This window comes from Pantherophis guttatus, chromosome 3 (assembly GCF_059756535.1).
Source record: "Pantherophis guttatus breed Tessera chromosome 3, ASM5975653v1, whole genome shotgun sequence".
NCBI lineage: Eukaryota > Metazoa > Chordata > Lepidosauria > Squamata > Colubridae > Pantherophis > Pantherophis guttatus.
The window spans coordinates 182099300-182116062 of NC_142065.1; the positions used below are offsets into that span (position 1 = coordinate 182099300).

The 16763-nt window shown below is 36.1% G+C and overlaps 1 protein-coding gene across 1 annotated transcript in view; it reads left to right on the top strand.

Annotated features, from left to right (window-relative positions):
- LOC117672907 (uncharacterized) overlaps positions 1-16763 on the top strand; it is a 127320-nt gene that overhangs the window by 60474 nt on the left and 50083 nt on the right. Inside the window, exon 5 of the mRNA XM_087888848.1 lies at positions 5342-5459. The gene's annotated coding sequence lies outside the window, so the exon portion shown is untranslated. The remainder of the gene's footprint in view (positions 1-5341; positions 5460-16763) is intronic.

A 16763-nucleotide genomic window follows, 5' to 3' on the forward strand; every position in this document is an offset into this window, starting at 1 on the left:
TTGGCAGAACAGAATGAAATTTGCCAAAACAGTAACCTTCAGAAGGATGATGTATGCCAAATGTCACATGAAGCTTTATAATAGCATCCAGTAAGAGTCATGGATAGGGTTAACCCTGATTGCAAAAACTGTAGAATGAATAATTTTTTAGTTTCATCATATTCATCCATCAATATATATGCAGTGAAATATAAATATTCAGTATGAATGTATAGGTAAAGATAAAGGTTCTCCTCACAAATATGTGCTAGTCATTCCTGACTCTAGGGGGCGGTGTTCATCTCGAAGATGTCTTCAAAGTCAAAGAGCCAGCGCTGTCCGAAGACGTCTCTGTGGTCATATGTGGCTGACATGACTAAATGGCAAAGGCGCATGGAATACTGTTACCTTCCCGCCAAAGATGGTCCCTATTTTTCTACTTGCATTTTTAACATGCTTTCGAACTGCTAGGTTGGCAGAAGCTGGGACAAGTAATGGGAACTCACCCCGTTATGCGGCACTAGGGATTTGAACTGCTGAACTGCCGACCTTTCGATTGACCAGCTCAGCATCTTAGTCACTGAGCCACCATGTCCCTTTAGATGAATGTATATGTCTGTATAAATAGTGAGCACCCATAGGTATCTAACATTCAGAAAGAGAACAAATAAACATTAAATGTGAAACCTTAGTTTATCATTAATCAAAAGAAGAAACAGAGGAAGAGGAAGAAGAAGAGGAGGAGGAAGAGGAGGAGGAAGAGAAGGAGAAATAATTATTAGTACTGGAATTAGTAGTAGCGCTAACTGGATTCAGTACTATTGATCTTGTTATGAAGCCAGTATGGTAAGTTTGGTATCCTAAAATCAATTGGCATAGACAATTCACTCCGTGCTAGTATTCAATAAATGAGACAATTACAATGGGATTTGTTTTATTTTTTTATTTTTATTTTTATTCATTTAAGAATGCTTTCACATGAGACTTTGCAGTTCTCAGAATTGTCTCTAGTCAGATGCTGCTGCCTTGTTTGAAGAGTTGAATAGGCTCTTTACTACTACTGGCCTATCTGAAACCAAAGCAAAGTTGTGTTCCTTGTCCCCATCCTGTTTCAATTTGTAGGTGATCCACTCTCCAAATAAAAAAGCAATATAGAAATTGCTTTTTTTCAAAGTTTGTGCAAAGTTTGTGCAAAGTGCAAAGTTTGGCAACTGTGCTGGTATTATACTTACAGATTTTTAAACAAATATCAATATTGCCTTAAAATAGTATCAAACAATGCAGTCTACTTTGCTAACTTCAGTAGTCCACTAATTTGTTCTACTGTTAACTGTAGAGCAGATCTTGTGTTTATGTTAGTAGTCACCAAGTTGGAGACTTTTAGTAACTGGAAATCAACTAGAGTTAATTATTGATTACTTTTTAGAATACTGTATATCACATTTTTGTTAGTAAATTAAATCAATCTGTATTGCTGAAGTATTATCAAGTGAGAATCTGCCTTTTGTGACTGGGAGTGCCAAGAAGAAAGCATGGAAGAAGTCTGAAGGTCTATGGCCTTTGACTTTCAATTGGAGGGGAGCAGGTGAATCTTGTTGCCTTTAACATTATGGAAACTTCCTATTAACAATGGCTGAAGATATGTTTTGGAAAAAGAAAGTGGACAAGCATTGGTAACATCTGCTCTATAGGAAAGTTCAATTTTGTTGCTGTCAATGCATGAAATGGGGAATTGTGTCTCTGTTTGATAATGAAACATACTGAAACTGTCCTTAAAATAGTTGTGGCGTAGGGTTGGCATGCCTGTTGATTAAAATATTTAAATAAATATATATCACAAACAGTAGAAATAAATGCGACTTTGATTATATACATGCACAAGCATTTCTAACATCAGTGCCCAAAATCATAAATTTGATAACATTCAGACCTTTCAGGAGTTTATTCCTGTGTGTGAAAGTTATTAACTGATGTCATTGCCAGTGGCAAAACATTTCAAGTATTCTTTAAATCAAAACACTTGCCCACCGTTGCTGAAAAACTGTACATTAAAACCTTGCAATCAAATCCACTCACCCACTGTAATGCACACCAAAGCACTATATTCAGTATTAGATTCCACTTTTTTGTTGCTGTTTTGTTTTCCCTAAAGGCTGATATTAATGGCATCAGCAGAATGATGCCATAACAGTAACTGGTATCAATAATAAATTGGTTATTGGTTCATATTTTTACAGTCTATTTTAATTCTTACAAAAAGGATTCAGATAATCTTTGTGTTCTACCCTGTTGGCCTTTGGTTAAGGATAAAATTATTTTATATCAATTTTTTATGAATATTTCAGGAAACTGGAATGACTTACAAATTTAATCTGAACTGGAAAAGAAATTACAATAAAGTTTATGTATTGTTCTGAGTGGAGAACCAGTTTGAGGTAGTGGTTACCAACAATTCTACTCCCACCTTTGGCACAAAGCCAGCTGGGTGATCTTGTTATAGTCACTTCTCTTAGCCTCCTAGGAAGAAGCAGTGGCAAACCTATTCTAAAAATCTTGGCAACAAAACTGCAGGGACTTAGCAATGCAGTTACCAGGAATCAAGACTGACTCAAAGGCACAAACCAAACCAAAAATGTGCTGCATACAAGATTGATTGATTACATGCCATCAAGTTCCCTGAGTCCCTTTGGGAGAAGGGTGGTATATAAATTAAATAAAGAAATAAATAAATAAAGTCATTGTTGACCCCTATCAACCACATGGCTAGATTTTTCTAAATAACAACTTACTCATAACCTGGCCTTTCAGGACTTCCAACAGTCCTGATCATCCTCTTCTTTTTTTTCCTTCTACCTTTCCCAGCATTACAGCCTTCTCCAGAGAACTAGGTCTTTGCCTAATGTCTGAAGTTGGACAATACAAGACTTGGGGCTCATCCATTCTAGTGATCCTATTGTCAAAATGAAGTAGCAACCACTTTCTGAAGACATAAATTATGACGTCCACTTTTTCCCATGTCACTTCCACCACAAATTTAATCACTCTATCTGTTTTCCTGTTGCGGTTTAAAACTAGAGCTGTTTCTAATGCTCCTTCAGGCTGGAGTCCTTTACTTTCTTACAGGCCATCTCCAGTGGGTGATTGGGTGCTTCACAGACAAAGAAATGTGTCCTTAACTGAGAAAATAATAGCCGTGATTTCTAAGATCTTATTTATACAGAGATTACTTAGGAATTTTCAAATTGCAAACTTTCACCGATATGAAGAAACCTGTCCCCAGCTCCAATCTAGAATGTCACGGACATCAAGACAAGGTAGGAAAGAGTGTGAGGCTGATGGGATACCTCAGCTGAGCAAAGTGGAGAGATGTGTAGGGTCCAAGAGCCCCAGGAGGGAAGAGAGTTGCTGAGGTGAGGAGTCATCTGCTACATCTAAATGTCAACTTGGGAGGGTTGGAAGACATCTGGATTAGTTCCAATAAGACAGAAGGGTACAAGGAGCTGAGGTGGTGCAGTACTGCAGGCTACTTCAGCTGACTGCTAGCTGCAGTTCGGCAGTTCAAATCTCACCGGCTCAGTCTTCCATCCTTCCAAGGTGGGTAAAATGAGGACCCAGATTACTGGGTGCAATATGCTGACTCTGTAAACCACTTAGAGAGAGCTTTAAAGCACTGTGAAGCAGTATATATGTCTAAATGGTATTGGTAAGGAACATTATTTTTTTCTCTATCACACCCTTATTCGGAGGAAGGGATATCATTAACAATTATAAGGAAGACTTAGACTGTGTTGCATTTGCAGAGCTTGCTCAAGAAAGTCACATGTATATTCATGAAAATGGATGGCTTTGATTGAATTTTCATAACTGTCATCTTACTTTCTTTTACTTTTCACTTTACTTTCTGGACACCCCTGACAGATCTAAAAGTTTTTGTGAATCAGGGCATGACTGAGAAATGAAAAATCTTAGGATCATGTGAATCCACTTTCTCCACTTATTTGTCCATCTCATGATCCCCAGGCTGCCTTTCCCCCCCTCTTTTCCAACATTGGTACCTCAATCTTAGAGAGTTGAAGGTTTTAGAACTTTCTCTGAAGGTAGAAAAGGAGATCTAAAATCAGTCACATCAGTCTGTTTTTAAATGTGGGAAGGGGTTTCTGATCTCTCTTCCTGAAATAATACAATCTACTCTGTAAAGAAAAAGTAAATGATATATTTTTGGAAAAGAAATTAGTTTGAATTTTGCCTGTTGAGTTGTATTTATTGGATGTACTATTAATATTTGGATGTTTACCTTTGTCTGTTATATATTAAGAATTTTTGTTTATAACCAAGCACTGCAATTATCTGTTACAGTTTTGCTCTCACCAAGAGAAAGAAGTGGGATTGTGACAGGAGGAATTTTCAGAGAGTAATTTTTCCTTACTTTCAACTTATATGGTTGGCAATATGTATTGCATTTCTTTCCACTGAACTGTTACATAATTGAAAAATGGGACAACGATCAATATACAATACACAGCTTGCTTCTCACAAGCCTTGTGAAAGTTTAACGTTTTTTTAACATCTCAACTGAAGTTCTTTCTAGTTGTTCTACATGACAATTACACCACAGATTTTTGAAACATCTCACTGATTTATAAAACATGTATTCTAACAGAGAGTAATTAATTGGAAAAGAATTTTCTGTGTTTGTAAGATTTGACCTTGACGTTGCTTTTGTGGGTATCCAAGCAATTATTCCAGAACACTAAGATGGAATACAGTAGCAAGAAATAAGAAAAGAAATAGTTGACAATTGTAGCTTAACAGTATTACTTGGCAGGGTACTTTTAATGAGGGAAGCCATACAATAATTAAATCCTGACATACAATTATGAAAAATATCAGGTAACAAGTCCACTACACAGTATAAAAATAAGAAAAGACATTTTCTGAAAATTTGCCTGATGCTCTGTCATCTGAGACCGTTCTTTATGAGTGCAGGGTGAAGGTCAAGGAGGTATCTCAACTCCATCAATCCTTTGGACAGTTACAAATGACCTTTCACTTTCCATAAGACATTCAATATTCTGAATTGGAGGGATGCATTTTTCTGTGTTTAGAAAATGGCAAAAATGAAACCTTTCAGGCTGCATAAGGTATCTTTACATCTAAATCTTCTCAGCCGCTCATTCATTCCTGATTGGTATTAGAATATACTGTCATATATCACACATAGCGATACCAAATTTCTTTGAGATTATTTTCTGTTTATTTTTATGAATCCATAGATAATAAATGCTGTGCATATTTCTGTGTATATATAATTTTCCATAAAGTAACAGGATGCTCTTTTCTTCTTTCCATCTTTTCAACCAAGGAAGGATCTTTATATATCTAAACTCAAGTTTCTCAGTCACATTATGGCTTTCCTTGTGGAAGAATGAGCTGCTGAGGAAAAGGCAAAAGCACCTTCATGATGTCACCACTTCAGCCTTGTAAGTAACATGACTGGGTATCTCAGGCTTTCAAACTCTAGACTTCTAGGATGCCTATGCTACTATCCTGGGTTTCGTTGCACTTTAGAAAAGCAAGCTGTTTGGAATGATTTACTAACATTTGTTTTAACCTGTTAAGTGTTGCATATGTATCATACTGGAAAGAAAGCAAGCTGGCCAGTTCTGGGCTGCAAAACTAGATTAACAAACTCATTTCTGCTATCTGGTGCTCATTCAGATGTTTACAAGTCAGACCTGGTAGCTAGAATCTTCTGTGGATCATGCTTGGAGTTTTGTTTGAGGGAGACTTGTTTCCTGCATTTCTGCAGTGATGCAATCAAACTGTAGATTAATCTTGTTTTGCTCAGAGACAGACAGACTCCCCCTTCCCACCCATGTGATCTCCCAATAGCTTATATCCTCAGGAACTATGAATATACATTACACTAGTCACATGTTAGAATGATCTGATGAACTCCCCACCAAGTGCCCAAATCACTGCTCAGTGTGCAATTTCTCCTGCACCTCATCAGATTTTGACAGTAATTTTGGTGATCAAATTATCATTTCATCTTATGAAATATTCATAAAAAAATAACCATAGTGGCATTGGTCATAAAATAGCACACAAATAGCATATGCCACATATGCTGATATTGTATTCTCTAAGGATGTGCCTTCTGTCATCTGACTTTGTTTCTGTTTACTCTGTACATCAAACAACATTTTAAGCTAACTCCATGTTTGTGAAAAGAGAAACTAAATGATATTTTTACTAAATGATACTTGTAAGTATCTTAATAGATTTGTTATTAATAGCTTAATTTTATATAGAAGGTCAACAATTATTTGCTTTCTTCTTCTTAGTAGTTCTGAGTCTCTTAATGCATCATTTTATAATCTTTTTACTAAATAGAACCCAGCATCATAGACAACTCCCATCTGAGATTGTAATTTATGGTCAGACAGGAAAAAAAAAACTACATTTGTTCAAAAATATATGCATGCATTTATTTCAAAACACAGCGTTTTTTTCTATATAAAAATAATATTAACTACATAGTCAATTTGCTATTACTTCTATAGCTAGAATTTACAAATAGATGCTGAAATACTTAGTTCTAACAGCTTATTTTTAAAAAAATTGTATGGTTTTAGAATCCAGTTCTTATATTGTAGTAAGTGAATCCTTGCAGTAGAATAATGTTACTTTGCCAAACTGTTACTTTAGATCAGTGTTTAACTGAATTAGAGGTAGATATATGGGTACAATTTATGGATCCAATATTCAAGTGGCTTCTCCTTATTATATGAACAGAAGAAACAAATACAGATAAAGTTCAATTTTTCCCATTATGGCATTTATTGTATGAGATTTGCAGGAGTCCTATCACTTGTAAGATATTACAATGGATGTAAATATACAAACTAAGAATGATTTATTTTGCATACTCATGTGGCATAATCTAAACAACTCGAATTGAAAATAATGTCCCACTCAGTTCAAAGATGTTTACTCCATGGTAAATTAGGGTTAGAATTGAAGTTACAATTAGCAGATAAGTTTAGAAGTACAATCATACTTATGCAGGTTGATTGTAGATATGTAGGAAATGTGAATATATAAACATAACATGAATTAGTTCAGAGTTATATAAACAAGCTTTGAAACTACATGCAATCTCCAATAGTTTTATTACTGAATAATAATCAGATATTATATTTAAATGTATTTAGTTAATTTTAAATTAAATTAAATCCTATGTAGTTTTTCTCTTGGCCTAGACCATGCCTTTATTCTACATTGCCTACTACCTGAAAGTCAAGAGTGGCCAGCTGCAAAAAAGTTGTTTATGTTTGAATTAAGGGAATAGGATAATGAATGTTCCTTGGGCTGCATTCTCCTTACCAAGTAGAATTCATTTCATTTCCTAAAACTAAGATAACATACTGTACATGCTTAATATGTGTATGATTTAAAATATTTATTTTTGTATGTACCATATTTTTATAAGTATAAGATGCACCAGAGTATAAGACACAGCTTAGTTTTTGGGGAGGAAAATAGGGAAAAAAAATCTGCCTACCAGGTATTCATCTGGCTAGCGTCCTTAGCCTGGTGAGCTTCAGCACATTAGTTTGCTGGTTTTGAGCACCCGCGTGCTTTTTATCCCCTGCTTGGGGATAAAAAACAGCTTCTAAAGCACAGCTGAGAAGGAGCAGCAATGAGAAAAGCAGGCAAAGCACAGAGATTGCTAGGGCTGAAAAAAAGCTTCTAAAGCACATCTGAGAGCTGGAGGGAGCGCAGGCACAAAGTGCGCAGAAGATCACTAGCGCCTCGTTAGGGCTGAAAAAAAGCTTCTAAAACACAGCTGAGAGTCGGAGGGAGCAGGCAAAGTGCAGGGAAGATTGCTTCACTCGCTAGTGCCTCGTTAGAGCTGAAAAAAAGCTTCGAAAAAGTTACATTCAGAGTATAAGATGCACCCAAATTTTCAGTCTCTTTTAGGGGGGGAAATTCAGACCTTTGACAACTGACTCATATTTATGATGGGTGTAGTGTCCTGGGGTCATGTGATCACCTTTTGTAACCTTCTGACATGCAAAGTCAATGGAGAAACCAGGTTCACTTAATACTTGTTATTAACAACTGCAGTAATTCAATTAACAACTGTGGCAAGAAGGGTTGTAAAATAGCGCAAAATTCACTTAACAAATGTCTCACTTAGCAACAGAAATCTTTGGCTCAGTTGTGGTCATAAGTCAAGGATTACCTGTAGAACTTCTCTCTCTTTTTTCCTCGCATGGTCAATAATATCTTTTCATTTCTGTCTAGTTTCTCTCTTCCCTTTCTCTTCTGGTAGGTAGGTAGGTAGGTAGATATATATATATATATATATATATATATACACACACACACATACATACATACATACACACAAATACACATATTCATACACATTCATTCGCATATTTATCACAGAAAGAAATTTCTGCAATTAATTTAAACTGGAATTGGCAAACATAAATTCACAAAATTAGAAAGATGCACATAGCATAGTATTTATGCTTTGAGTTCACAGCATGTCCCAAATATTCAAAACAGTCTATGCTACATTTAAACCAAATGTTCTACATTTATAGTAAGATGTTTCAAACTAATAGTGTTTTTGGAATCAAATCCAAAACATTATGCATATTCCAAGCAGCTTCCCATTTTCTTATCAGTTCTGGAAATTATGATGTTGGTAGCCTTTATAACAGAAAAATATGGCAGAAATATTGATCTGCGGTGTTGTCTCAGTCTTTATTCTTTTATTATTTCTCAAAATGCTGCATCTTTCTCTTTCTTTCTTTCTTTCTTTCTTTCTTTCTTTCTTTCTTTCTTTCTTTCTTTCTTTCTTTCTGTGAATAATCAGGTAGGCAACAAAGAACTGCTCTGTAGTTCAGATTCTGCAAAATATGGTTTTAAAAACATTTAGTGAATAGAGAGATAATAATGTCAAGTTAAAGGAATGCCATTGTGAGCCTTTCTTTGGTTTGATCTCACCAGGGCTACTGTGAATAGCTACATAGCTTCTCAGATTGATTTCTAAAACCAGCAAATAATTAATGGTAAGATTTGTTGGCTGTTTTAAATAACGAGTCGTGGATATGTTTAAACAAAATAGAGTAACAATAATATTGGCTTTAAGGACTAGACTGCTGCATATCTTCATCTGGGTCATATTTAAAGACAAGAAAAGATCCACAGAAAGCCAAATGTAGCTTTCCTGAAAAAGGAAGCAGAATTGCTATTTGTTCATATTTCATTAAAAAAAAAAAAAGAACATTAAGAAAACTAAAGCATGAATCAGAAACTAGTTACTTATATCCTATTGGGGCCTGTCTGCCTCCTGCTTCACTTCCCTGCCATAGCCTTCATCATGCAGCATGGGGAAAAATGAGCTGCTTCTACAACAAACAATGTACTAACTTATTTCCTGGCAGCCTCTGCAATTTTTGTGATAGGAGAAACTGGAGATGGGAGGGATAATCCCCTCTATGGGTATTTCAAACCAGACAAATGTTATTTTGTGACTGGTAATTAGTTTTATGGATTGTGGGGGGGGGCTTCTTTTGGAAAGCAGACTGAGAGATCAACAATGTACCTGAAGGACAGGCTTCTTAGAGTATTTTCATGAAACCTTAAGCAACATATTAACCAAGCTGATAGAGAGCCAATTAACTAAGCTGATGTGATTGTATCTGTTGCCACCATGGCGATGGTGATAGGATTATTGTTCTTGGTGTTTCATGTAGTGGAATTTTTAATGCTATCACCTGCCCATTGTCACCATGTGTGAGTTGGGCAGTCATATAAATTTGTTTAATAAACTCCATTCCCATGTCCTATATATGTGCTTCTGCCCTATGTTCTCAGTTCTATACCTCATTGTTTTGAGTGGTTTCTCTCATATTCCTTTGCCTATGAATAGTGCTATTCTGGCAATCATGTGTGCTTAGAATATGTGGGGGAGTGAAATGCACTTCAGTAGTCCTTTTCAGACATTAACCTGAATTCATGAGGTCTCACATCTCAGGAAGAAGTAGGATGCTTGTGTGTGCACGGGAAGGAATGGATCTAAAAAAATATTACGTTGTTCAATATCATTAACATTGATAAAAATTGTTCATATTAAATGTACACATTGGCTTCACTTTCTTAACTACATAAAAGCTATACAACACCACACCGAACAGCATAGAAGTAAGACATGCCAATTTATGAAGTGCTAATTAATGTTTCATTCTCTGAGTGCCAGTTTTGCTATCTAGCTTATAAAGCAAGGCATTCAAATGAAAAGTGGCATTTTAATGAAGTTACATGTGTTAATGTGGGACCCATGCCAGTATGCAAAATCAACAGGAGCCAGGCCAAGATGGCTTATTTAATTGATCACAGAACATTTATGTTGGCACATCTCCTTTATGATTGGCATGGGCAGTTGTTATTATAATAACGTGATCATGTGGAAATTTGCTTCTAATAATAGATACTTTATCCAAATTAAAAGAATTCACATACATATATGGACATGCATGTGAACACACATGCACACATAGGCAAAGTTTATGTAGAGAAAATATTTTAAATAATCAAATGAGAATAGAATTGTAGCTATGTCTTGTGAGATTTATGTTTTGCTTTCGTCCTTTCTGCTGTATTCATGATCCATCCTTTCTTCATTGAATTAAGAACGCTTGATCTGATGCCCTTGCATTTTATCCTGATGAAAATCCTATAAAATTGGAGGTAAATGTGGTAAATGTGAGGAGAAAATCTAAACCTAGCCCATATGGAAACAGATACCTCAATTATCTGCTTTTATCAGATTTAAAACTTAATTTGGCATAGAATAAAACATAAATAATCCTATAGCAATTGTAAGGGGCTCCCAGTTTGATGGGAGGAGACAAATGGGCACATCTGATGTTTTGAAAATATGTTATGAATATTCAAGAAAAGAAAAGCATTTAATTGTCAGAATATACTATTTTATTTTTTAAAATAACATAGAGGTCACATTTTGAAATTTGTCTTTCTAAGCAATTTAAAATTGGGTAAGGTAGGGATGGCATCAAAAGAGGTTTTCTTGGGCACACTGGTATCCCATGTTTCAGTTTGGAGATCCCAGGCATATAACATATCCATTCTTTTGAAGACTTGATTGCGCAACTTCGAGAATTGTCAATTAAGCATTATTTGGTCCACTATTACTGTTTCATGTTAATGAGGCTAAATATATACACAGTATAAGGAAGCATTGGAATAGAAAATGTATGTATTCTTCATTATCCCCTTATCTCTGGCAACTACTTGTTCCTGTCATTGCTCATCACCTCATAGGATTGTCCTGTATTGTCTAGCTAGCTAGCTAGCTATCATCCAGTTTTGGTCACCACATTACAAAAAAAATATGTTGAGACTTTGAGAAAAGTGCAGAGAAGAACAATTAGGATGATTAAAGGTCTGGAGACTAAAACATATGAAGAAGGATGTAGGAACTGGGTATGGCTAGTCTAGAGAAAAGAAGGACTAGGGGTGACATGAAAGTAGTATTCCAGTATTTGAGGGACTGCCACAAAGAAGAGGGGGTCAACTTATTTTCCAAAGCACAACAAAGCAAGACAAGAAATAATGGATGTAAACTAAGCAAGGAGAGAAGCAACCTGGAATTAAGGAGAAACTTCTTAACAGTGAGAACAATTAACCAGTGGAACAGTTTGCCTTCAGAAGTTGTGGGTGCTTCATCATTGGAGGTTTTTAAAAAGAGCCTGGACACAGCCACTTGTCTCAGATTGTATAGGGTCTCCTGCTTGCGCAGGGGGTTGGATTAGAAGAAATTTAAGGTCTGTTCCAGCTCTATTCTGATTGAGATCTATCTTTATATAATTAACAGGAAATACATTCATGGTAATTTTAACATTATAATGTAAGATTAAAATCATCACCATCAATAAAAAAGGAAATTATATAATTTCCTTTTTTATTGATGGTGATGATTTTAATCTTATATTAAAAAGATATACTTCTTATATACTAAAAAGAATTTTATAAAAAATGACCAGATTCATTGAAAGTCTGCTGCCAACCATCCAGCTTAGAATATAGACAAGAAATGTTGAATCCATAATGTGGCAATGGTATGACAAACTGAAACTATATGAATTATTGTTTTAATTCTTGAATTATATTCCTATAATAAGAAAATTGTCATTTAGTTATTTATTTAATCAAATTGATATCGTCTTCCATTTCCCAAAGGGAACTCTGAACAGGGTACAACAATAAATAAAAAAATATAAAAAGTCACATAGTACATAACATCAAAACAAAAATACTAACCCTAGGCGAGGGTAAGATTAAAAATGGCTCCCTCAGCAACAGAGCCATCAGGACAGATCTCCAATCTTCTTAGAGCCCCAGGCCTGGCAGCATAACCAGGTCTTGAGGACTTACTAAAAGTGAAAAGGGATGGAGCTAATTTTCAATCTTATTTCAGGGGGAATAAAGTTCCGTAAGGCAGGTGCAGGTGCCACAGCAGAGAAAGCACATCTCCTGGGACCCACCAGATGTAACTCCCTAGCTGATAACATGTCTTCCCTGCAAGATATGGGGTACCATTGAAAGATGGCCTCTCAGATAACCGAGTCTAATGCTATTAAAGACTTTAAAGATTAAAACCAACACCTTGAACTGGATCCAGAAACAAACTGGCAACCAATAGCAATAGCACTTAGACTTATATACTGCTTTACAGTGCTTTACAGCCCTCTCTAAGCAGTTTACAGAGTCAGCATATTGCCCCCAACAATTTGGGTCCTCATTTTACCCACCTCTAAAGGATGGAAGGCTGAGTCAACATTGAGCCTGGTGAGATTTGAACTGCCAAATTGCAGGCAGCCGGTAATCAGCAGAAGTAGCCTGCAGTACTGCACTCTAACCACTGCGCCACCGTAGCTCAATACAGTCCATGGAGCAGAGGTGTAAAATGCACTGCCCTAGGACTGCATATAACTGCCTGTATTGCCACATTCTACACCAGCTGAAATATCTCATTAGTCTTTAGGAGCAGCCCTATGTAGAGGCATTGCAGTAGTCCAGTCTGGAAGTGACAAAAGTGTGAGTGACTGTAAGCAAGCTTGACAAATCCAGGAACAGATGTAGTTAGCACACTAGATGAAGTCTAGTGCAAGAACTTTCTTAGCCATGACTGCCACTTATTTATAAACCAGAAGTTGATAAGCAAGCAGGAGTCTAGAAGGATCTCCAGATTGCACATACTATTGTGTTTGAACAAAAACACTTGTTACCAATTAACCTCAGTCTAATATCAAAGGGAACTAATTTCATATTATTTAAAACAACCTTCTGCGTCAATGTTTTTCAATTTCAGCAATTTGTGTGAACATCAATTCCTAGAATTCCCCAGCCCATGTATGGTGTTAAGGATATTGTTGTGTTACCAACCAGCAGAGTGTAGAACACAGAGAAACATTGCTGAGAGCAATGAATAAGAGATGTGCAAACTGGTTTATCAAAAGTTTACTTTATAGTGAAAAAACAATCTCATAGTCTTTAAACAATCCAGGTCTTTGCCAGTTAAATCAGTCCAGTGATACAACAATCTTCTTACCATACAAACGGTAGTTGGTTAGAATAACAAGTTCACTCTGGTAACAAACCACGATGGTAGTAGATCCATCCACCGATGATAACACAATTGTAGCAACTCCACACACAATGGTAGCATATCATGAACTGAATACGTTACAGTACCTTTCTTAAATATGTTTACAACTAGTGATTATCTAATTACAACATGACTCAACATTACAATGAATCAGCAGTAAAATTTAAAGTCACATAATACATATTCATATTAAAGTCACAGAACACATATATTGCCTGGACAACCTGTTAGTCTCAAACCATATCCTAACATATGGTCTAATGGTTAAGACACCAGGTTAGAAAATGTAGACTGTATACACACACACACTTCCTTCAACTTCCTAAAAATGCACTACTGCAGTGGTGGGTTGCTACCAGTTTGTCCCGGATAGGATGAACTGGTAGCGGTGGTGGTGAGAGGCTCCGCCCACCCGCTTCTATGCATGCACAGAAGTGTCACTAGCAAACCGGTAGCGACAGGTTTTGAAACTCGGCCCTGTACTACTGGCTTCGGAGCCCCAAAAATATCCAAGCTGGATGCAACTTCAGAAGAAGTTACAGAATCAAGGTTCCATCATTTGAGTAACAAGTGCTTGAGTTGCATAAGTTGTCAAGAAGCACTCCAAGATAAATCACAGTGGTCTTAATTCTACAAACAGTCTAAAGACAGTCTTTTCAGAATGAATGTGATCCAATATTTGTAAGTTTCAGTTTACCCACTAATGTTAAATTTGTTTGTCTGTTTGTGTTCATTCAGCATTCTGGCTTTTCATAGAAGATCTCAAGGTGGCATACATAATACTCTTCTGTTTCCCCCCTAATCCCCACCCCCCCAAGCCTCTAAGGCCGTGATGACGAACCTATGGCATGTGTAGCCATATCAGTGGGCACGCCAGCTCAGCTCTGGCGTTCATGCGCATGCTGGCCAGCTAATTTTCGGGCATTCTGGGCCCACCAGAAGTAGGGAAACAAGCTGTTTCCTGCCTCCGGAGGGCTTGGAGGGGGTGGGAAGGCCCGTTTTTCTTTCTCACCTGGCTCCAGATCCTCTCTATGCATCTGGGAAGGGCGAAAACAGCCTTTCCCATTTCCTCGGAAGCCCTCCAGAGGCCTGAAACGGCCCATTTCCCAACTCCCGGTGGGACAGGAAGTGATGTTTTTTGCTGTCCCCAGCCTCCAGAGATTCCTAGAGAGATATTATTACAATATGGAAACCATTCTCTGTACAAACAATATTTACCATAATTTCAATAGAGTTAGATAAATCTCAAAATGAGCTAGAAAAGGAGCAGAATTCTGAAATTCCAGGCTCCAGCCAGTAATGAAAGCTAGAATAAATCCCTAATGATGAGCCTGAAATTGTGGGAAGTTAAATTCACCTTTCATAACAGATAATTGTGAGTTGTATAATAAGAATCTCTCAAGATGCCCCTGCCAGAGAAACATATTCAATATCCTGCACAATTCATTTAAAACACTGTGATGAAATAAACATGCAAGGACCTCTCAAAATGTAAATCAACCATGGAGTTATATTAATCTTAATTGCATTTATCTTATTCTGAATACTCCAAGGAATTCTATACCATCTGTCAAGATCTTCTTTCATTTGTATCAAAACAGGATATGTTCAAATTTGCTACTGATAAAGTTTCCTGGGAATTGTTCTGCCAAGATAAACAAGGGAATTGTAAAGTCTAAAAAGTCTCTTTCTTATTACTTTGAATAGACACGTACAAAAAGAGTAGTGAAAATATAATTTAATGAAAGTTTTAGGACACAGAATCATATCAATACACCACACAACATTGTGGAAAAGGAAAAGAAAAACAGAACTCTGATTATTATAATTTTTGTCATTGACTATTTTTTTTAAATAATAAGATTGTATCCTATGAAGTAAAATACATGAGATTGTAATGACAAAATGAAGGAAAGTTGTGGCTGGTGAGCCAATTCCAAAGCCTTCTTCATGGTTTTACATATTTATATTTCATGATTAGGATATCTTTATATTTCAGTATTTGAATCATATCTCATTTACTCATTTACTCCTATTATCCCAATAACAAAACAAAACAAAATAGTAAGACTGTGCTTTTTATATAAAAGGCCATCTCAAATAAGACAAAATATTTAGACCAGACTGGGATTTACTACAGAAATGACAATTTACCATGAACATGTCCTACTGTTTTCTTTGCATCTATTTGTATTTTTGTATTAGTTTTTAGCTTTTGATATGGTCAAATGACTATTATCAATAGGTTTCTATTCTATTTTTTAAAAATGCTTTGGTTGTAGTGCTCTTTCACATCTAATCCATATATTTTTTTCCCCTCTTGATGCTACGTGATAGTCACCGTTTAGCTTGTGGGATCATTAGTTTTTGCTGTTCAGGCCCATGCACTCTTTTCAGATAATTTCATTCCTAGAAACAGTGCATCATAGCACTGTATCATTGCTTGGAGATTATTTCTCATGATCTACACCCCTAATTCTTCAGATCTGTGCTCCATTTAAACTTGGAAGAATAATATGATAATGGGAAAAGAGCAATAAAATTGAGTGCAATGGCAGCCAGGCTGGTATCCCTCTCTCCTTTTACAATCAGTGACATAGTGCAATTAAACTCACCAGGTATTTGGGGGAAAATTATTTTCCTCTTCCTCTATCCCCCTAAACAGAGAAATTTTCTGATGGGGAACAGTATCCACTTACTTTAAGCAATAACAAAATGGGAAATGACTGGAATTAAATATTTTAAAAAAACGTTTACTGTTTAACATCTAAAAATATTATCCTCATTCATTTTTTTTGCTATACTTAGAACAGAAAGTTCTAATATGTTATTTCCTGAATGCTGTCTTCAATGTTAACAAAACAGGGTAGAAAGTAAAACTTTTGTAATTAAATTGATTTTTAAGTAGTCCATGCAACGTATTGCTTATACCTTTTGATTTCTGAAGAGATTTTTGCAATCTGTATAGCTATGTATGCAGGGGTGAATCCAGCAGGTTTTGACAGGTTCTAGAGAACCGATAGCGGAAATTAAATATTACCTCTGGCTGGTCCCAGAGTGGGATGGGAAT